The 22,743-nt window shown below is 47.5% G+C and overlaps 1 long non-coding RNA gene across 1 annotated transcript in view; it reads left to right on the forward strand.

The window, feature by feature from the left end:
• The window catches only part of LOC129205949 (uncharacterized), a 276,829-nt gene that overhangs the window by 167,911 nt on the left and 86,175 nt on the right, over positions 1–22,743 (forward strand). Inside the window, exon 3 of the long non-coding RNA XR_008576931.1 lies at positions 16,244–16,385. This is a non-coding gene — a long non-coding RNA (uncharacterized LOC129205949). The remainder of the gene's footprint in view (positions 1–16,243; positions 16,386–22,743) is intronic.

Below are 22,743 nucleotides of genomic sequence, written 5' to 3' on the forward strand. Positions count from 1 at the left end.
CTCAGTCACATAGGCATTTTGCAAATACTTCCCAAAATGGTTTCAGAGCATCTCTTCCAAGGAACATAAGCTAATGCGCATCCTGGGAATCGGTTGTGGCTTATTCGTGTTATGCGCGCAAAATTTAATTCCAGATTCCTCCCGGTTGTGTGCTGTCCTGTGATTCGGCGGTATCTTCTAGAGATGCTGGTTTTGTGGTGTGCTAGGGTGGTTCAGGTCTTCCTACACCACGTGAAGAGACAGAGAGACCTTGAGAAACTCGTTAGCCTCTTTCTTGACCGGTTATTATTTATCAGCTTTGAACATGTAAGAACTAAGAAACACATACAGGAGTGGGGGAATACAGTGTTCTGAATTATGCTAATTGATGACAAGGCAATAGGAAAGACACCACTTGTCACTGGTATGAATTTCGGATCCTTTGGGGAGTTGCTGACGCTGACTCATCTCCATTCTGTCAGGGAGATAACAAATATATATATCAGCTTCTGATGTACTGGGCAGAACGATGACAGACACAGGAAAGGGAACTTGAGAACGCGATTTTGCTCATTTTGAAGAGGAACTGCTGACAGTTTGATTTATAGACTATGCTCTTTGAAGTCTGAGTATTAGGAGCACGCTTGAAACTTGGAAGGAGGTGAACGGAGGGCAGACCTGGCCACCAGGCGAATTAACGGAGGACAGTCCGTCACGTCGCTAACGATGGCAATGACACTTCGTTATGCTGCTGCTGTATCCTGTGGTTGATGCTGAGGGAGGGAGGCAGTGCTCTTTCATCGTGTCAGCGTAACCTGCTGCGCCACGGCATCTTCTCTGCTTCTGTGGCATCTCCCTTCATGTGAGAAGAGGTTTCCCTGTATTATTGATCCTTTCCTCACTGTTTTGGGGTGGGGCTTTTTTGCTACCGTTGCAGCTTGCGCAAATGCGGGCATCAAAGGGTAGTAAAAAGGCAGGGTTCGACACAACTGAAGGTACCCTTGGTGAACCGAGGGAGAGGAAAATCAGAGTCCCTGTCAGCTCGCAAACAGCACAGACTGCAAAGCCAGGTGTGATTTACTGCACCTAAGGGAGAATTTGCATTGCATCGCAGCACGCCGGTGTTAGAAACCTGCGTCATGTGTCCCCCTTTGCAGCTTGTCTCACAACTCGTGGTGGCTGCTTTTGCTTTTGAAAGCCTGAATAGCCAATACCTGGTTCTGGGTGGGGAAATAACGGCACCTGACTTACTTGCAAAATAATAACGATGACAAACGTATCTCGGTTAAGCTGCTAGAAATCTGCAGGCACCAGAAATGTCCTTTCCGCACGTATCGAAATGCGGTCCTGTTGTACGGTAAAGGCAGAGCTATTGTCTTGTTGGTGACTGCGAGCAAGGCGGAGGGAACGGAAACAAAGAGGTGACAGCAATTAGGGTCCCAGCTATCGGCGTCCTTTTGTTTTCTGCCCTCTCGGTACCGTGCTCTACTTGAAATAGCACCTAAGTTACAGGTTTAGCCCCGCCTCTTGCTCTCTTTGCTCTCTTCACTCTCTTTGCTTTTGGCCCCCTTCAGGAGTTAGTTCCTAAATAGAACAAAACCAGAGACACTCTTTCCTTTTCAAATAGGACTCCTGGTTAATGATGCTTTGCGCTACTTAATGGTACATTAATAGTGTTACATCAGCAGGCTCAACTTCTTTTTACTACCTGAAGTTATTTGTGGCAGGAGAGCTTAGATAAGTAACAGGTGAAGAGATGGGTATCTTAAAATACAGAAAAAATAATTTAGAAAACCCTCAAATCCTGAAGGTGGGATTCATGTGAGGAGCTGGCCTTAATCTCAAGCAGCCTGATGCTTCTCCTGTCTAGTGACCTCCTACTCCATGTTGTCGCAGGTCTTCAGGCAGGCTTCAGCGGCGGTGCTGAGGAGGCCGTTAGCGTTCACGGTCCCCTTGGAGCCACGCGTTTTCAGTCCAGGAAAAAGGGCGCTACTGTCTGTCTCTGCTGGCTAATGGACGTGATAGGGTCAGCAGCGTTACCCTGCCTCTCACGCGAGAGCTGCGATGTTTCTTAGGAGGTGACTCGTGTCGTCTTTTCTACGTAGTTTTCGTACAAGTCAGCCTTTGAGATCTGCAGTGATAATTCTCCAGTCCTGGTGTGTTAGAAAATTTGGCTTGCCTGGCAGCTTATATATACTTGGGTTCTTATTTTCACAGCTTCAGATCTGTCACCAGTAGAACTTTTTTAAAGGCAGTGAGCTCACCCCACTGAAATTTGTCGCATAGATTTGATAAGGTAAAAGTCACAAGACGTTAACTCCCAAATAGTGATGTTTATTCCCTTAATATTTTTCTTCGTTTCTGTCTGAGAGAAGGAACAGGGCTGTTGCAGCTCTGGTGGTGCAGGATGTGAACGCCAGCAGCTGCTACGGAGCATCCTTCTGTACAGTGAATTCAGCTCCCTGAGTCCCTCCTCCGGCACGGCGCAGGCACATGGCAGGAGGTCTGAGTTGAAGTCCAAGTCCCTTATCCACGTGTGCCTCAAAGACTCCCTGTGGTGTAGGGGGACTAGTCCCATTAATTACCAGATACTTACCTAGATAAGAGCCGGTTATGCACACACAAGTCTCAAGTTGCTGTCATTAGTAGTCTCCTTGAGCCCTCAGGGCTGCTGGCACAGTCCCATGGCCTTCACTTGGCCACACTGTACTTTTTTTTTCTCCTTCCCCCAGCACTTTCCTTGATTGTGAGCGTGACTCCCTGCCGCTGTTCAGCACGAGTCTGCTAAGTCAGTAAGTGCACCCGCTAATGTGGCCTTCAGCTAGGCTTTCCTCTCTGTCGTGCTCCTGCCATCAAAGCATTTTCTTTTTGAGAAGCGGCGCATTAGGTAGCACCTTCAATAGCGGCACATTTGTTGCATCAAAATTATGTAAGAGCAGAAGACCCAGAGCAAATTGGACCACCTGTATCGTTGTCGTGGCACCTAGGAAACACCCGTTACAGTCCACATCGTTACGGTGCTAGTAGGTACTGGTGCTGCAGTACGTAACGCTGAGGCCTGCGTTAGCACGCGGATACGTGCACGCCTCCCAGCGACCCAGCTGTACGTGGGCGCTTAAGGGCGGCAAGCTCCACGCTTCTTCCCAGCCTGCTGCTGACCACGGTACCACCGTGAGGTGAGCCAGGTAGAGGAGAGAGCAAGAACTAGCAGGGCAAGGCTGGCACTGTCAGCAAGCTCTTCTCCTTGTGCTATTAAGCCCAGAGGAGAGTCACTGTTTGCAGCAGAGGTCACTCCGGAAGCTCCCATGACTCGTAGGGTGAGTTACCTGGAACAACCAGACCTTCTATTTGAGAGCAGTGTTACGGCTGTTCTCCTTTGGCACCCGGCGTGGTGTAATGTTGTTCGGCCCAGCATAAGCAACCTTCTCCTCGGTGCGTACAGCATGCCTTCTCCTTGTCAGGTGGAGTCATTCATCTTCCCATCACGAGGCACTGGTAAATTGGTGGCACGCGTGGTCTGTGATTTCCTAGCAAGCAACGTGGCATCTTAGCTCAGGAGCCCTGAGAAGCTCCAGTGCCACGAGGAATGCTGTAGAAAATTTTCTCTGACCCATCTCTGACTGCCTTAGCAAGGTAGGGGGCAAATATAGTCCTGTTTTCTCCTCTGGAGATACTGAATGGATTATCTTCTCGGCGATTCTGCCTCTGGAACCAGCTATTCTCAGCCCCTGCAGTCCTTGAGGATGTGGGAAAGGATCCTCTCTAAAAAGAGCTGGAGTAATTCATGAAAAGGTTTATTTCTACACTGGCAGAGTTGAGCTTGGGGGGCGTTACAAGGCAGGGTTCACAGTGCGTGCCTGTGAGTTGAACGGAGGGGCGTCTCGCTTGCCCAGAGACTTCACAGCGCTCACGTCACTGGTGGTGTTGGGGGCTTTTTACTGCCAAGGAGGTATATTTTTAAGAAACGTGTCTTTTTTTCGTAACCTGCAAATACACTCTTACCTGCGTGCCTGCTGGCTTTAAAGAAGTCGCGTTGACTGAGAGCTCCGTCAGTGGTCTGCTTTTATTTGGGATCCAGAGATATGCCTGTAGTCTTCCTGTGTCAATTTTTAGCGTTCAGCTAAAATCTAAGGTAGCAGAGTACACCGTGGTATGCCTTGCTACACGTTTCTTCTTTCTCCAGTTACTTTGCGGGCAGGTTTTCATATTGTTAGTCTTCTCCGCACGCATGACAGCTGAGGTTTTGGCCCTCGGTCACAGCAGAAATAAGTCCGTGTGGGTCAACAGATTTACTTCAGATTTACACTGGAGATCTCCCAAAGCTGAGCCGGGATTTTTGAATCTTTACTGTCCCATTTTGCTGTCTGTCTCCTGTGGTGATATGTGGAGGACCATATAAAGACTGAAGATTAAAAAAAAAAAAAAAAAAGTTTTCATTTCTCTGTACGAATAAATCTGGAGCAAAGATGATGTTGCTATGTAAAATGAACGGTTGGAGCGGTGCGGTGCGAAGGGGACGGGTGGGCGGCGAGCGGCGCAGCCTGACACGCCGCAAAAGGAGCGAGTGCCGCATCAGCGCGATGCCGCCGCTTGACCCATCTGCCAAAGGACTGAGGGGAATAAAGGCTGCCCTCCCGGCCTCGGGAGCGCACTGCATTAATAGAACATAAGTGCTCGTGCAATGGCACTGGATCCGTGGCAGCTGTTTGTTCAATGTTTCATGCTTTTAGCCACATCTGCTCCAAATGAGTGTTAATATTGCAGTGGCATCCACTAAGGATGGGCTCTGTCAGCTTTGCTAAGCGTCAGGCTGACCCCAGTGACAAGGCAAGAGCAGTTCATCCCACAGTACTCTCTCTCCCTCCGTCCCCCCCTTATCCGTCTCGCCTGGCTCCGCTCCATCAGAACGCCTTCCTCGATGCTCCCGCCGCACTGAGGGGGGGGGGAAAGAAAAGGAAAAACTAAGACAGTGATTCTCAAGGAGAAAAATTGCATTTATTTCTAGCACCCTGTCCAGCAATGTCAGATAACAGTTTATTCATCCCCTGGCCCCTGTATGACATTGAAGCATATCAACAGTGACAAAAGTATATTGAATAATTATCTTGAAATTAATACATTATCCCAAACTTAAATAAATGTCATCTGATCAATATATCTTGGAATGGAAAGGGAAGAGAATGTGAAGGGCATCGCTTCATTATTCATTAATTTTAGAGTAATGTAGGCAGATGAAATGGTTATTTCAGAGCACTGCTATTATACTCACTGGCATTTTAAATAACTCCCAAGATTTAACAGTATATATTCCCTTGTCGAAGCAGCTTATACGTGTTAACGCTGTGGGTTCCAAATTTCTCTGCTTGACAGTGCTGCAAAACACCAGAAATATTATTCTGATCCCATTCTGGTTTTTTTCCCTTTACCGTTTCTGTTTCTTACATAGCTTAAAAGATCCGAAGCTGGTGCATCGTGCACTGGTATCGGTCCAGCTCAATCAGCTGTGCATGAACGTTGAATTCCTGAGAACGGGAGGTGACCCCATTTTATCCATATGTACGGTTCTGGCTAAAAACCAAGCCGTTGGCTGCAATTTTCTCTGCCAGGAGAAAATGGAAGCTGTCCTGTGCCTCCTGAAATTGGTAACGGTCGCTTGGACTTTATGGGTGGCTTTCCCAAGGAGCGGGTGAGGTGAAGTCCTGCCACTGCGCCTCCCCTTGGGCCGTGAGTCGGTAGAACATGACCGGCAGACCCATGGATGGGGAATGTGAACTGGCTCTTGCCTTTTCTCCTTTCGTTGGCCGTTTCCAAGCTAAAGGGATTAGTGGAAGCAAGTCCAAAGTACACATCTGTAGGATTATGTTTAGCTGGCAATTAAAAACAAAGACCAAGAAGCCACATTAGCAGCTGGTGTAAAACAGCTCGACAGAGTTCAGTTTATTAACTGAGGAATGCCCCAGCTGAGAATCTGGCCTGATGAAGCTTATTGCCTATGCAAGCAAGTGCAGAGCGTGACCGATGCATGCTTGTAGTAGAAAATTGTGGATAATCGAGCACTGCAGGGGTTTGATGGCAAAGCCTTAATTACGTAAGAGGAGAGGACGCAGCCGTCCCCGGGTCTGTGCTTAACTCGGGCGACTGCACGTCAGAGCGCGACGAACCCACAGCCCTAAGGGGGGAGCTGGTCCTAGTCCCGCTTGGCCTCTGGAGTGAGGCTTGAAGGTTCACAGGAACCAAACGGAAAACTATCCTTCCTTCTGGCGGGTTTTGCAGCTGTTCGCTGTGATCCCGAAAGCCGATAACTGCCCTGAAAGACGAAAGCCAAGATACTCCTGGCCACAACGGCCAGAACTTAACAAAAACCATCTTGGGTCCTTGCGACAAAAGTGTAAGCCCAAGCCGTGCTAGTGTCTGAGAAGAGCTGGAAGGAGTACTTCATAGTTCGTGTATGACTTAGTGCCTTATAATTAATAGTTAATTAATAAAACGAGAGTTGCGTCAGCCTTCGGAATAGCCTAGAAAATGCTTTTATAGGGAGATTTTTCTTGTCAGCTGAACAATACTAACCATAATAAAGAAAGGAGAGACATCAGTGATAGAAATATTGCTACGCGATATTCCGTTATATTTCATGTTTTATATAACTCACGGTCCCCTGCGTATCAGAGGGGTTTTACCTGCAAAGTTAAATAGGTAAAAATTACCAGAAAGGAGGCTGCCCAAACTGCTGGAATTTGATCTTGCGCATCATGCTTACGAGATGCTGCTCGGCAGAGCTCTCGTGTGTGTGCCGGAGCAGCTTGTTCGGGGCAGTGGCATTAAGGGATCTTTGAGAGGGCCCGCGGGTGTGAAAGCTGCACAGTGGATGTGTCGGGGGACTGCCACGTGGGGAATAAAGTGTCTTCGTGGGAAAGAAAGGGTTCCCCGTGAGCTGGAACCAGTTCCTGCGCACGGTACGGTGTTCGTGCGAGTGCTGTCTTGGCCATCTCGTTCCAGGAGGTCGTTAGCACACCCACCGCTCCCTGGGTGCGCTCCGCGGGAATGCTTACAATCGGTCTGAATGCAGGGGGAGCCGGGCTTGGAATTTAGGATGTGCTATATAAAAAAATGAAGAGTTCTTGGTATCTCAGATTCTGGGTACTTGGGAGTAAGGGGCATTTTCATCGTAACATCTTTTTGCTTCAGATCCCCCTCTCTAGAGAAACAGGCCTAATACGGATCCCATACGATGCCGGTGGGCTAAGTTGGTGAGATGTGGTGGTGTTTGGGAGCCACGACTGCCAAGAGCATCTTGCAGAGCTTGAAGCTGCAAATCCTGAGAGGCTTTAAGTAAAGCTTCGGTAAATAAAGGAAGCGACAATGCACCAAACACAAACTGTAAAACAAGATACTAGAAAGCAATGATGGCTTTTGTCATGCGGTCTTGGGTGAGGCAGGAACATATGGAAAATACAAGGATGGGGTTGGGTCCAGTAGTATGTTGGTAAAAAACAGAGAAATTGAGACATGTTTAGTCTTTTTACTTTGTTTATATCTGCATCAGTGTCAGTAGCAAATGGCAAAAGATGCTCGTGCTAGCAGCAGTGATAGTGTTTGGAGGACAGTGCAGGCGTAGAGTAACCAGAGTCGTCGTATCTCATGTCAGACCAAGAGTTCTTCATGGCAAGGACCATCTTTTTTGAACGCGTTTACAGGGCCTTGCCCGGACCCCGGCCATTATTAAGGAATAATGGCCACCACCACCACAAATATGATGTATAGGCAGGTAACCCGAGGGTCGATAGGACAAATGCAGTCTGCGGCCACTACACGTGGTTTTTGTGGAGTAGCATAATCTGGTTCAGTTTTGGTTGAAGAGAAAATTGCTTCAGCTTCTAAGGAAGCGTAGCGGAAGCGTACCTGCCTTTACTGACCAGGCAGTCTGTAAGGTACTGTGTACCTTCCTGTCTGATAAGAGAACTGAGAGAAGGCATCTTGCTTTATATGGCTCGGTCAAGAGATAAATTTAAAAAAAGGGAAGATTTCGTGTAGGAAATGAACGTTGTTTCCTTTGCATACATGCAAACTGAATTCCTTTCCCTGTCTTTCCCCTCCCCCTTACGTTTTGCCCTAAGTGTATTTAAGGGCTGTTGATTATTATTTCTATCAAGGTCATGTTTGAACTGACGTCTCGATGAAAACGTAAATGTAGTTCAGTTTTTGGAAAGAAAATGTTTGGGTTTACTTTTTCTTTTATTGGTAAATGAAACTATACCAGTAACAGTTTCACTGCTGACTTCAGTCAAAACAGTACAGACAATACTTTACTTAGCTCAGAAAAGACTGCCATAGCTGGGCTGACTGTCACGGTTTAGCCCCGGCCAGCAGCTGAGCACTACGCGGCCGCTCACTCGCTCCTCTGCCCCGGTGGGATGGGTAGGAGAATCGGAAGAAAAGGGTAAAACTTGTGGTTTGGGATAAGGACGGTTTACTGGGACAGCAAAGGAAGAGGGAAACAGCAACAACAGTACTTAGAACAAACAAGGTGGATGATACAGAATGCAATTTGCTCACTGCCCAGAACCCGATGTGGCTGTCCCTGAGCAGTGACCCCCCCTCCCCGGCCGGCTCCCCACCCCCAGTTACATGCTGAGCATGGCATCGTATGGTACGGAATATCCCTTTGGCTAGTTTGGGTCAGCTGTCCTGGCCGTGTACCCTCCCTGCTTCTTGTGAAAATTAACTCTGTCCCAGCAAAAAACAAGGACACTGAGTTAAAGCTTTATGGACGTGCATACGGGACTTCCCTGATGCTGGGATACCACCTCGCTCCCTTAGCTAGCGGTAATTCTGCAAACTTTTACTGCTCTGTGGCTTTAGCAGCTTATCGAAGCATCTTCACGTGGTGTTCCTTCATCCAGATTCAAAACTGGGTCTGCCTGGTAAATCTCCTTATGCGATAGCTGAAACGTGTACATCACCCCATAGAAAAAGGAAGTACCTGCTTGAGACAGCAACGTCCGTTCTTCTGGTGCATTGGTAAATATTCAAAGTACAAAGAAAACCAAACAGGATATCGATTCAGATAGGGCAAAAATACTTGGTTCTATGCTTTTTAGGGTACATCCCCAAACCACAAACAGACCTTGGATTTAGCAGAATATCCTTATCAGAGCAGAATCCCTGTATTGGAGCAGCTTCAAAACACTGGGTTGTTTCCGCTCTAGGGCTCCGGCTGAAATGTTCAGTGGAAAAAAGTATTTGCCCGCAAACAGAAGCAAGAGGTGTTGCGAGTCTCTCTCCTATTTTGGTCTTGCAGTAGGGTGTTTATTAACTACAGAGGCCATGGGGAGCTACAGCCGGAGCCCGCTGAAACCACCCTGGGAGTAATTCAGGCACCGGAAGGTAGGTGCTGAGCATCCCGTTCCGTTTGGGTGCCTCTGGGCTGCGCGGAGAGGCGCCCGACACCTGTGTTGAAGCACCCGAATGACTCTCTAGGAACGTTACCTTGACCTCCCTGGGCTCTGGCTTACGCTCGTCTCTTGTAACGAGCAGCAGCGCATAAAACACAGAAAGGTGTAAAATACCTCATTAAGGAGGGGTTTTTTCCAGATGTTGGGATTTTATGCTTCCTTCCCTCCAGATTTCCACCGCTTTGGTGCATTTCGTGTGGGGCCTGCTGCTTTCAACAGCAAACTGAACATAGGAAGCTGCACGCGCTTGCGCTCGTCACACGAGCGGCGTAGGGGGCTAAAAACCTGTCTCCCGTGTTGAATCCCCCCGACTCCCACCCCAGGTTACACAAAGTTAAAGCAGATTTTAACGCTTTCCCCACCTTTGCAACTGCATCACGCAAACAAATTGCCTTCTCGGTCGTGCAGCAGGCAAACGAGCATCGGTCTGTTTAATGACACCTAATTAGGTCTACAGACGCCAAATGACTTGTGTTGCCCTGCTCAGACAGAGATGCCCGGGTAATGAATTATCCATTGTCTCAGGCTCACTACCGCTAGCTAGGGCTGGGAGAAGACTATTCTGCGAGTAATTTACTTGACAAATTTAACCTCTTACTCTATTCGTAGTAAATCTTTGCAGTAAATCCCAGGTTTCCTGCACCCATTTATGTTTTTGAAGTTACTCGATGAACTTTTCTTTGTTTCTCCTTCCCTCGTCTGTGGATTTCCAGGCAAATTCACTACTCCATATACTAGAAATTCAAGCTCTGTTGCTTAGTCTAGGTTAGTCGGGTAAGATCTACAGTAGGTGGTTTGTTTCCCTTTTTTCACGTCCGTCGGTCCTTGTCAAGGCTGAAGCTGTGGCGTAACTAAAATAGGAAGAAAAACCTCCCTTGTGCAGACAGTTTCACCGGCGTACCCTTGCATATGCTAGACAAGCTTATTAAGGGTAGGGAGCGGAATTAAATTACATTGTTGTAACGTGCCTGAGAGCAGCGTAGCGGCCCTGCCAGGGCTTTCAGAGCGTTGCTCACCCCTGCGGTTGTGCTGTCGGGCCTTTAAGCATGAGGATGTTGACGAAGATGTTGAGCTTGGCGTGTATGTGAGGTCGTCGTTTGCCTGACGTGTTACCGACTTGGGACCCTAACCAAGACTGAAGACTGTAATTCCATCAGAGCTTGGGCAGGTGCTCAAAGTTTCTTTGGAGTTCAGTAGGGTTGTGGGTTTTCTTGATTGGTTTCTGAACCTAACGCTTTGATCCTAATCCCTGAAGAGTATTTTCAGTGCAGGATGATCTTAGCTTAATTTTGCAATAGTTTTATTCACCGTTTTCTGCATGTATATCCTCTAAATCAAGTATGTAGTCAGTTTCGATGAACGAGTACCTCCGAGTCACGTCAGGTACCATTTTCTCCTTTTGGTACACCCAAATACCAGTTTCTCTGCAGCCGTTTGCAAGTGTCTTGCAGTGAGTCAGAAGAGCACGGAAACCTCGTTACCGATTTTGATCGTGCAGCGTGGACCTTCTCTGTCGAATCAAGCCAGGGCAGATGAGGATGTTGGGTCCCTTCCCGTGCTCCTTGGCTGAAGATGGCGACAGAAGGCACAAATGTGCCCCAGCTTCTGGTCGGTGAGGTTCCCAGCACTGCATGCTGAACTGAAGTCAAGGGAAGGAAAGGGTCAGCAGAGCATCAGTCAAGGGACTGATCTCAGCAGGGTTGTAGACAGTACGGGGATGTATTATGGAGGACTATCATCTTCATCCTCCAGAAGAATGAGCCCCTTGGCCTTGAACTGGTTTCAGTGCGTGTTGAATTTTTGGAGGAAAAAGCCTGCCTTCGGCTCGGTGAAATGGCCAAGCGGGTGGGACTCGTGCCTTGTGCGTTTACCTTCTGGTGCATCAGAATCCGGGGTGACTTCGTGTTTGAGAAAAACGTGTTTCTGACCTTCTCATCGAGCTGAGAAACTGGATCTCCGCTTAGTGTCTCTTGTAGCCTGACCGCCTTTCTTGCGTAAGGCTAAGTAATTTTACGTTCAACGCCTAAGTCAGCCGATTTTATTGCTCATTACGACTACAGCGGCTTATGTTAAAAAAAAAAAAATGTCATTTAAAGGCAGAATCCTAACTTTTTTCCCCATAGCTTCAGTTGATATTAGCTCTACCAGGAAACACTGACTATACTTTTATCTAGAAAAATATCAAAACTGGGCTTAAAGTTGAGAGATGCCATCGTGTGTGTGAGCGCACGCGTTGTAGGGGCGCATACTTGCTTACAGGTGTATGTGTACCTCAGCAGTGTTGCAGGGAATTGTACGCGGTAGTTGGAAAAGCTGAAAGATGTTCCTGTGCGTGGCGCAATAGAAAATGATTCATTTCTCAGGGGAACAGAATGAGGGAAGAGAGGAAAACAATTGCAATAAAAAAGCCAAGCAAGGCCTGAGGTGGTAATAAACTTTAGCCTTTCTGAAACATGAAGCAGATTTAGCGAGCAACATGCAAAAGAGTGCCTGTGTCACCAAAGCGTGCCAGGCGCGTCAGCACGGGGAGCCATTTAAATAGGTTTCCAGCCAGAGTATTGAGGAAAAAATACAATAAACAGCAAACCAAATGAAAAACAACAACAGGATATGTCCTTTAAATGACTCATCTCTAGCCACAGCTGATGCTGAAGTACAGTATGTGCAGAGCCGGTAGACTTGCACTGAGAGGCATATTTTCCTAAAGCGCTTTCTTTTCCTCACTGTCGCCCGAAAGCTACAGTCGGTGCTTGGAACATCTGTGTTTATTTTGCATGACAAACTTGTTCCTAGGCTTTGACAAAATGCATGCTGATTTGGGACTTGGGGTTTGCAGTTCTTCCGCAGGGTTGTGCTGAAGCACATGTGGCTGGCTGTTGCACTGGTATATAATACATATTACATGATTTCATTCATATTTAATGAAAAGTGTGCTATATTTTTAATCTTTATAGCTTTAATGTGTGCAAGTGGTTTTAATAATTGGTGCTGCAGGATGGTTACTTCCCAGAATTACCCTGCAAAATTGCTGCGTTTTCAGCCTTCAGTTGTGCAGGTTGTAAATTATAAAACTTGGGTAGTAATAAACTTGGCACCCTCTCCTTGCTCTTTGGAGATGCCACCCTGTAACAATAGTAAAAAGATACACGCTGGCCAAAATTCCTCCCTGAAGCTTTCATCATCCTGTCTGCACACCCCGTGTGAGGGGGCGAGACCCAGAGAGCCCAGCGGCCGGGCCGGTGGATGCACAGGCCCTGCAGCTCTTGCCGGGATGCCAGCCGTTTGCCGCGTGTAGAGCGGTCTCTGCTGCGTGGTCGTGCCCCCGTAGCCGTTTTATACCCCCAGCGTGCGCGTGATGCGTCTGATGACGAGGAGGAAAATAACTCTGAAGTGAAGCAGGGATGGTGGTAAGGAAGCAAAGGAGTTTGGGGGCTCCTTGGACCCCTGAACTCCTCCGGGACATTCCTCCAGTCATTATCCTAATTATTTTGCCTTTTTTTTTTTTTTTTAAGTGACAACACTAATCAAGAGTGACCTAATAAAAACAATAAATAACAAGTACGCCTGTAAAAATTGACTTTTTTTGGACTGTGGTTTCTATGCCACATAGTAAATCTGCTTTTAGCTCTTTGTCACCAAACAGTCAATTCAAAGGCAGGAATTTTAAAAAAAAAAAAAAAACAAAGTGACAGCTACTCAGTTTAATGAGGAAATCCTAAAGGTTAACTAAAACAGCCCTTTTGCTAGCTGGAGGATGCAGTGCCTATAATGCATCTGCAGCAAAACGCGAATCGGTTTTCTGCCATTAAGAGCGTACGTGGAGGTTTGGCGTTCGCAGGCAGCGCGATGGAAAATGCCGGCTGGGGTTCACGTACAGCTGGGTTGTGAAGGTTACTGACCGCTTTAGCGGTCAGGCTTTATCGAAAAGTGTAATAAACTGAGAGAATACACCATCGGTATTAAAGTTTGCCTGCCGGCATTAAGATTTGCCCTTCTCCGTAGCTTCCTCTGCTCTACGTGTGGTAATGCGTGGGAAGAGGAACGGGCCGGTGCTTCAGGAGCACGTGGCCTACGTAATCGAATTGGGAAGATTTGGTTAGCATTCCTGGAAAAACCTTTTGGCTTATGGGATAAAGAATAATTCTGTATTGTTCAGTTAAAAATGATGAAATAAAATAACTGCACTGATGTGCTCGTTAAGAGTCGTGTATTGGGGGTGGGAGGCGTCTCAAGTGCCAACAAATAAGCCAAGCGGCCACAACGTTGCCGTCCCCAGATGGCCGCAGCCGTGTTACCGTGCCGTGGCGTTTCTTACTTGCCGACTTAATCCGGACCCCAGATAGAAACTTTGCGTGCCCTGTTGCGTCCCTTCCCGTTCAGTGGCGTGTCAGGTGCTGTGGCTCCGTCTCTGACAAAGCGTCCGGGCCTGCAGCGTGGTCTGCGCCTCTGCGGGTGCGAGTTCTGGTACCGAGTCCCAGGGCAGCCGCTCGCGCTGCGCCACCTCAGAAGGCTGCCACGGTGGAAAGTTTCCTGCAGACGTGTGGTGTTTATATACAAAGCCCTTGTGCGCAGGAAGTCTTCGGCATCCAGAGGAACACTTTTAAGGACGATAAACAAGCAGTGGCTGTCCCTGGAGACAGCAGCAGTAAAATGGCCTAAGGTAACGATAGCTCCTTTGATTGTGCATATTGCCTTCGGCCTCCAGCTGCCGGCAATATTCCGCTGTCTCTGAAACTCTGTTTACCCTTGGGCAATATTTAGCTGCTGTAGTCCTTTGAGCCCAGTCAATATATGTAAAATATGCTGTTCAGGGTACCTACAGGAGTTTATTGGAATAGCTGATTGTCAGCCTCCAGTAGAGCTTTGAGTCTTGAGTTTTGGTGTCAAGGGCAAGGCGGCATTTCCCGCTGTCGGCTGTCGTATGGGCGCAGACTGCGGTACTGCGGAGGAGTCCTCGGGCGAGGACAAGCCAAAATGACTTCTCCCGCCACAGACAGCTGCTTAGCACAGTGCCACAGTTCCGGGCGGCGATTTCCAGCCCCGGGGACCCCACGGCCCAGACTTGTCGTGCTTCACCGTCTCCGAAGGCTTTGTCCGTGGGGCCGCTCGGGTTAGGGGTGGCACACGAGCAGGAGCGCTCCGAGATGAGGCCTAGGTGGGTCCCCTGCCTCATCTGCGCGCAGACGAGTTTGATACTGGTTTGGCGCCATTCTTGGAATAGGCTGAATTGAACGGGAGGAGGGCGAGTGTGGGTTCTTCCGGTGTTCGAGGTGTGATTGGGCTTTGTTGTGGAAGGAAAGTGAAACCACTCCTGCTTGGTTTTCTGTGACTGATGCTTCATTTCAGCCTTGCTTTTGAAAGGAATGTTTTCAGATGCAGGGGCCGAGGTTTTTGCTTTAGTACTCGCTCTCTCCCCCTGTCCTCTCCGCATGCCTGCCTCTGCTTCGAGATGGTTAGAAAATAGCGGACTGCAAAAGCAATCCTGACAAAATCCTTCTTTGTCAGGAACATCCCACAAATGCTTCGTTATAATTGGATTTCTTATAACCAAAGTTATACCAACTGGCTCCTGTTTAAAACAACAGTAAAAAAAACCTTGAATTATGAGGACTAAGTTTCTTTTTCATGTTACTTTGACCTGGGATGAAACTTTGTGTCCTTGTCAGTGACATTTTTAAGCCTGATGTTCAAACAATTAGGTGTTTATAACTGTAGCAAGACCTAAAGAGAAAATTCATAACAAATAAATTACGTGACGATTTAAACTTTTTTCCTTCACCCAGAAATACTGAAGACAGATGAGGTTCTTAACAAAAATATCTATCCCTAATTCCCCAGGTAATACTTGATGCAAATAGTTTTCAGTCATATTAATTCTCAGGCGCTTTTAGATGCCAGCATTTGCTTGTCATCACTTGCTGTGTGTGCGGTGATTGTCACCCTGAATGCCCGTGCTACTGTGGCTGTTAGCTGGTTGGATAAACGTAAGGTTTAGAAACAAGAATGTCTTGTTCGAAGTAACTCCTGGCATCGGAAGGAGCGGGAAGGAGCCGCTGTGAGGAGGAAGCTGTAATGGCTGCCTGTGGCTTCTTACTCCTCCCAGGCAACAGTTTTTAAACTAGATATGGGTATCTCAGCTTGAGTAAGACCTGGGTTCCTCCTGAGGGAAAGACGAAAAAATACTGATGAATTTGTTATAATAAAGTCTCTTTAATTTTTAACTGCTGTAAAGTAACCGACGTTCCAGGTGGCTGTGCGATAGTATCTAAAGGGTACCTGTCCCCTGGGCTTTCTCTGTTAAGCCCACTTATGGATGTGACTACAATAAAGTTTTTGCAGAATCTTTATTATTTGACCAAGTGCTTCAGCAACTGTTTAACTTGGAGTATCAGTGGGGCTTGGACATACGTTGAAGTGTTTTGTAGAACATGGCTGTTAATTGATTGCTTGAAAGCCAGGCACCGGTCATAACATGTCCTGTTATTTATTAGCTGTATTAGCATAGCGCCTGGAGGCCCACTGAGAACAGGCGCTCTGGCAAGACGCAGCAGTGGATGGGCTCCCTTTTCAAGGGCTTCCGTCCTGGGAGAATGTGGCACAAGGGACGGGGAGGCGGCGGTAAAAGGAGGGACGCTGCTGGAATCGTGAAAAGAGAGTTCTCACGCTGCCCGCAGTGGCCCGAAATTCATTATTCTATTTTGTACAAAAGGTTTGAGTACAGTTATGTTTCTCAAGGAGTGGCAAATTTCTGATCTTGAAATGTTTGAGCATTTTACGGGGGTCTGGTTTGACCCAACGCGTATATTTTGCAGGGCTGTTGCGGCGCCTCGTGGACCGGCTCTCCTCTCTGCGTTGGAAGCTGCGGTACGGCTGTATCTCCGGTGACCATCGCGGCCAGGAAACGACCACCCCTGCCTACAGACGTGAGACGAAACAGGAGATGAGGATTGTAAGGTAAGCGACATTCACATCTTACTTAACAGGGAACTTTGTGTCAGGTGAAGAGGTAGTTAGGAAAAAACCCACGCGAACCCTGAATAAAGTACTGCCAACAGATGCAAATATTATGATTCCAAATGGCGTTCTGTGAAATCCAGTTTTTTCCGATGGCCAGAACATGTGCGCGATTCTGTTTTGAGCAGCATTCGACTGAGGAAATTCAGGTAAGAAAGAAGGAGATTTTAAAAAAAAAAAAAAAAAAAATAAAGCAACTTTTTTCCTGTCTCACTGTGTGATTTTGATGTACTGGGGTTTTTTTCAGATACTGTAACTTTCATTTTACTTTGTATCTATTGCCAATTATGCAGAGCACTAAGTCACTGTGAATACTTGTCTTAATACGTGCAATTTTTGAATGAAGGTGTCCAGTTTGTTTTCAGTTACCATGTTTGTGGGCAAAAGGCTTCGTTCAGGTGCGCGGTCAAGACCATGTAACCCGTGAAGGCCTTAGGCAGGGTTTAATGGGCACGCTTTCCCTGGAAGGCAGCGGCGGGGCGCGCCTGTGCTAGTGCAGCGCTCGGAGCCCCGCTGTGCCTCACGCCGCGCGCAGGCTGAGAGCTGCTTAGGCTGAACGCTTTGAGGGAGTTTTCCTCCCTAATTAGCCATCCTATCTGCAACAAATAAGATTATCACCGTTTTTTACTGAAATTTAAAATCCTGTTGTGGTTGAGGAGAGAGAGCGTGTTCAATAGTTCTCGTTTCCAGCATTCAAGTGTTCGCTTTACCAACAATCTGTTCCATGTTTGCAAAATAAGTGTACTAATCCTGATCAAGAGCCCCGCCACTGTAGTTTGCCTCGCTCCCCTGAGACAAGTTGCAGCGCCCATTTTAACCAGCACAGAGTGCTCCTGGAACTGGGAGTATTAGCTTTTGCAGTCCTGTCACTGCTGAACTTTGGAGAGGAGTTAGTTATGGGCACGCTTGTGTCTGTGGGGAGAGGGGCACGAGAGAGAGGGGGGAGGATTGCAGGAAAAGGTATGCCAGGAGCCATTAGAAGCAGAGCACCTGGTGGCTTTTCGGAGGGACCGGGGAGGCATCGAGCTCTGCAGAGCCTGACGACTTCTTCCCTTTCAACAAGACTACTCCCTCCTGTGAGGAACGGGGCATCCTTGTGATACAGGAGAAACTTTGAGCCCACCCTCTTCATCCACTGTTAGAGGCCCCAGAGGCGGGCTGGTAGGATGCCGGCTGTGTTGGGAGCGTTTCGGTAAGCCGATCTCTTAATAAAAACACTGTAATGGGGCCAAAGGCATGGAGTCCTTCCATGTTTTTACCCTGGTATGTGCTGTGTAAAAAAAAAAAAAACCAAACGGGTATCGTTTCTCACTTCCGCTTCACAGAAGTGTAAAGCACAATTTAAAGGTGTCTCTGAGGTGCCAGTCCTTCATGAAGGGCGGTTGTATCGACTCGCCACAAAAATCAGGCGTGAGGTGAATCTCACGTCAAATATTGGGACGCCACAAAGTATTGTCCTTAGAAAGAATGTTTCTCCTCTGATGGAATGGGAATTAGTTAATAGTTTCCAGTGAACAGAAATGTAATGAAGCATTATTTTAGCAGGAAGGAAGCCACTAGCGATGCCTCCACCTCTTCGACAGCTCTTTTTCTAATCACCGTTGCTTTATCAAGAAATGTAAAGCTGTATTTTTTTATTGATATTTAAGAATAAATTCTTACAACATCATATCTATAAAAGGTTCATCACAGACCAAATACCACTCTAACCTTTTAAGCTTCCACAGTAAAAACTGTCGTCTTTATTTATATAAGTTAGGGAAAGATACAAATGTAATCATAACCCCCAAGGCAAAATTTTATGGCAGTTTTCAGAACTCCTCTCTATAAAAACTACTCAAACCTACAAACATAAAAGCTTCCAATAAAATTTGCTTTAGATCCTAGTCATAAAACATCAATTTCTTTCCCTGGTCCCGGAGCTACAGGTGTCCAATTGCCAGAGCTGTTTGCCGCAACCCCGGGCCGGCAGCGAGAGCATCCTCCTCCCGCTGGCGGCTGTCTCTGGCCCGGCCGCGGTGGGCTTTTCTCGGCGATTCCTCGCTGCCGGCACCCGGCCCGCAGCAGGGCCCGTGTCAGTACGGCGCTTTGGTACCCGAAGAGGAGGCGGTGGAAGGAAAAACGGCTGTGCCGTCGGTTAGGGCGTTAGCCTTTTAAGGCACCAATGAGTTGAGGAATGCTCCGGGTGCCAAGAACCTCCCCTAGGTTCCCTACTAGGCTTTTATTTTCTGAAGGAGCAGGAGGGCTCCTGAATCTGATGTGCATATCTTAGGGTGTCTGTCATCCCGCCCAGTGTGTGTAGGGCACTTCTCGTATTTATTTTCCTCTCGCTTCAAGTCTTCCCTTCAGCAATGGGGAGACGAGCATTTCAGGACAGAAGTGATATTTCTTTCTTGGCTCTATGGGGAAACTAGCAATATCAGGACCCCGCTTACTTCCACAAATATATCTAGCCTGTGCTTCAAATCAGATGTCCTGGGCTCCGTGAACTTGCCCGCGTCAGGTGTGCGAGCGGGGAGATACTGTGCCCCAGAGCTTTCAATCCGGACACGCTTCCTCGAATGCTTCGGTGAGGTAGCAGTGACATCCCATCTGCAGCTGCTAGTGAGTGCACAGGAGCCCCAGTTAAACCGCGGCTGGAGACATCATCTATCTGCCCGCAAAGTTTTGTCCTGCCTTTCTGACTAACCTAGCCTTTTTGGTGCGATAATGAAAAAAAATCTTTGGGAATGAAAAGAATCATGCTATAAAAATAGTTTCTGGGTGAAGTAGAACATTCTAGACACGCTATAATCTAGAACATGTGATTCTTCTCTCTGTTCACTTTGCTCTTTGAAACACTGGTGATTTGCATTCACTTGAAAGATTGGTGCCACTTTCAGTTTTGCTTTGGCGAAATACGAATGGGTGCATTAAGTGTTACTTGGATTAAAGATTCGTTACTGTATGAGCTCCTCAGGTACATGTTAAGTGTTAGCAGCAGGTAGCAAATTCTTTATTTACGTTTCAGTTGAGAAAATAAATCTATACAGGCGTGCGGTGAAGTTGTGCCAGGTTGGAGGGAGGCAGGCTGGCTGTGTGCTTGAAATGAAGTGCAGGAATAAATCTCTGCAGATTGGGGCTTTAGCAGATATCTGGCAACTAAAGGCTCATGCTTTATCAGCCTAGATTAATTTGCTTTTGCCATCCAGGGTGGATTTAACCCTGGTAACTCGCTCCGGATGGTATCTGGTGAAAGACCTGAGCCTTTTCTTTCTGACTGCAATTAGAAGAGAAGCGTACATAGGAGCGAAGCCTGCTGCTCATAAAAACGAAAGCAGAGGCAATTCGTAGATTATGTGTTTTGTGAAATAAAAGGAAATCACAGACCTCTTGCTTTGAGGCGCGCGTCTCAAAGCGTTCCTGAGAGTTCGTTGTAAGTAAGAACAACGCAGTTTAAAACTGTGCTTTGATGGAAGTATTTTTTTCTTACGCGATAGCACTAGGACGTGGGTTCCTAAAGCCGATTCCTGCAGTGACTGCAGGAGGCTGGCAGTCGCCCACGATGCCTTCGGCGGGTGGCCTGCGTCTCCCTTCTGCAGGACCTTGCCCCGCCTCAAGGGGTTGATGGTCTCCGCTTACGGTCAGCCCGTGTCTGTTGAAAAGCTTCCCTGTGCACAGGGCCCTTTCCTCTCAACGTGCCCTTCTGCTGAAAGGCCGTTACAGGAGCTGAGCGGCGTGCCCTGGGTGTTTCTGTTCTCAGTGGGCTGTTGGATCTGTCCTGGGCAAGGGGCAACCAGGGAAATCGGGTAGACCAATAGTTGCAAAATACACGTATAATAAAAGATATGATTCGTGACGGGTTTTTTTCTGTTTATCTTAAAATAGACCGTAATTACAATTCTGCCTTCCCATTTGTGTCTTATGTAAGAAATTGGCTCTCAGAGTATTAACAAGCCAGCTGTTAGTAGTTCTTTAATATTTCCCTGTCTTCTGCTCCATTAGAGAGGGCTGCATACTTACTATCTGCTAGGTTTGTTAATCGTTAGTTAACTCTGCTTTATGGGTATTGTCTTAACAAGGGAACTTCTCCCAAGTGCTCATCATTAGTTATCGTTTATTTCTAGGGCTGCTGTGTCTTTTCTGTGTCCCAATTAAAAAGCTACGTTTAAGAGCAAACTTTGGGTGTTTTTATGAAAAACATTTGGTGAAATTGGTTTCTCAAAAAATGTTTCAAGGAGCGAGGCACCCAAATGCCATGGAAAGAAGGTCGCTATTGAGATGGCCTGACGCGTTGCTCCTCGTCAGGGCCGAGCTGGTGCGTTTGTGAGACTGGAAGCGTCAGAAGGACGTTGATGGAATGGCTGCACAATCGGTCAGGTCCCCGATTTCAAAAGGGTGCTTTTTCTCGGCTAGAAGGGTGACAAAATGGTAACTTCTCTGGCTAGCCAGGCCAAACTGCACGCCAGTCAACAGACCTCTCTTGCCTTCCTCCTTCCCGACAGCACCGAGGGAGCCTGGAGTGCAGGAGTATCCCCAGAGTCCTAAATGGCCTTCAACAGACATGTCCTAATGAAGCCAAGTTAAAAATCTGTAGTAAATTAATGAGAATGTTCCTTTTAGTGGCAATCATCCGTACACTCCCTCTTATGGCACCTTTTAATTATTGTTACTAATGACAGAGGTTTTGGGTCACTGCTTTCAGAAAGAAGCAAACCAGGAAACTTCTTACTTCTAGAAACAAGCATTCCTCAGCTTCTGTGGCACACAGGCTCCACAGGTGACGGGAAAGATAGAGATGGTCTATGTGGCAGGTGTGGAATTTGGGGAATGTGACGCTGCTGTTGACTTTCTGGGTTTTGCTGATAAATGAAGCCGTTTGTTCTCTGTGCCTTTGTATCTGTTACCTTTCACCAGCTCTAAAAGGACTTCATTTTCTTCCAGTTTTGGCACAGGATCAGAGGGTGGCTCTCAGCCTCTGATCTAAATAAAATAATAATGATTTTAGGCGGTGCGGTTTGCATTATTCATTGCTCTTGGCAAAGCAAATGTTGATCTTAGAACATGGCTATTAATATTTTGATAGAGCAATGAAGGCACCTAGATTTAGAGCAGAGACAGGCTTCTTGATGAGGTGATCTGTTAGCTTACAGAGCCGTTTGAGGAAAACCCAGCCATGGCAAGCAAATTCACCACAGTGTTCCCATACTTGAAGGTGGAAGTGTAATATGACTGTTATCATCCTCCGCTTTCTGTTCAGCTGCTTCTTGCAACAGAGAGCTGCGAATTCTCAACCCCAGATGCTCCTTGGCAGAAACAGGGCTTAATTCTTTTGGTCTGCTCTTGTGAAAATGAGTCTGCATCTTAGCAGAGCGAGAGGTAGGTAACTCGCTTCAGCATTAATCCTTACAAGGTTAGGAGGAGGGAGGAAAAAGCTTTTCTCGGTCTCTTCTGTACTTGCACTGAGTGGCAGTTTCCACACGAGGCTTTTCTCAAGCTATTGATTGCCCGAACTATCCGTATCTCTGGCTTACATGGTGCTGTCAGGCACCTATTGTGAAGGCTTGACAGCATCATCAATATTAGTATTAGAGCTACTTTTCCAGCTTATGAGGACAGGACGTGTGTGATTGATACGGAGGCGTGTGAAAAATTGTGCAAGGTCACTGCAATTTTTTTTTCTGGGCTTTCACAAAAGCCCTGTTTGCTTCCCTGTCTCCTCAACGCAGAGCAATGAATTCATCAGTGCTGCTGCTAAGTCAGTTGGCAAGATGAGTAAGCAGCACAGCACGCTGGCTCTGCCTGCCCGACAGGTCCAAACCGCGCTTTCGCTCAGCGCTTGCGCGGGCTCTGAGGCTGTCGCATGAGCTTTTGTCCTCTGGAGACAGCCGGCGGGCAAAGCGTCCTCCGATGGATCCACAGATCCGTGGCGCAGACCGGTCAGCCCTGGAGAGAGAAAGGAAGGGAGAAGCGTGCCGATAAGCCGTGTGTCCGACGGAGCTGGCTCCGTGGACTAACGTACTTACGGATCTCAAGTGCAGCTTTGCAGGGGATGATGCTGTATCAAGACAGAGGTGCAGATCACCTGCGTAAAGGGACGTCATAGACACAAGGTGTCCACGTGGTGCGTGAAGCGGAATAGCGTGACAAATCATAGCGCGCGCGCGCGCACAGGGTGCCGCAAAAATTGCGTTGCGTTTTGACTGTTCTCTGACTTCCGGTTTCATTTTACTTTGCTGCTGCTACTTCTGGCTGTGGAACCAGAAAATGGTTCTGCCTCCAAACATCTCCCGTTCGTACCTGGAACGCGCTTGCCACT

This window comes from Grus americana, chromosome 4, assembly GCF_028858705.1.
Source record: "Grus americana isolate bGruAme1 chromosome 4, bGruAme1.mat, whole genome shotgun sequence".
NCBI classification, from domain to species: domain Eukaryota; kingdom Metazoa; phylum Chordata; class Aves; order Gruiformes; family Gruidae; genus Grus; species Grus americana.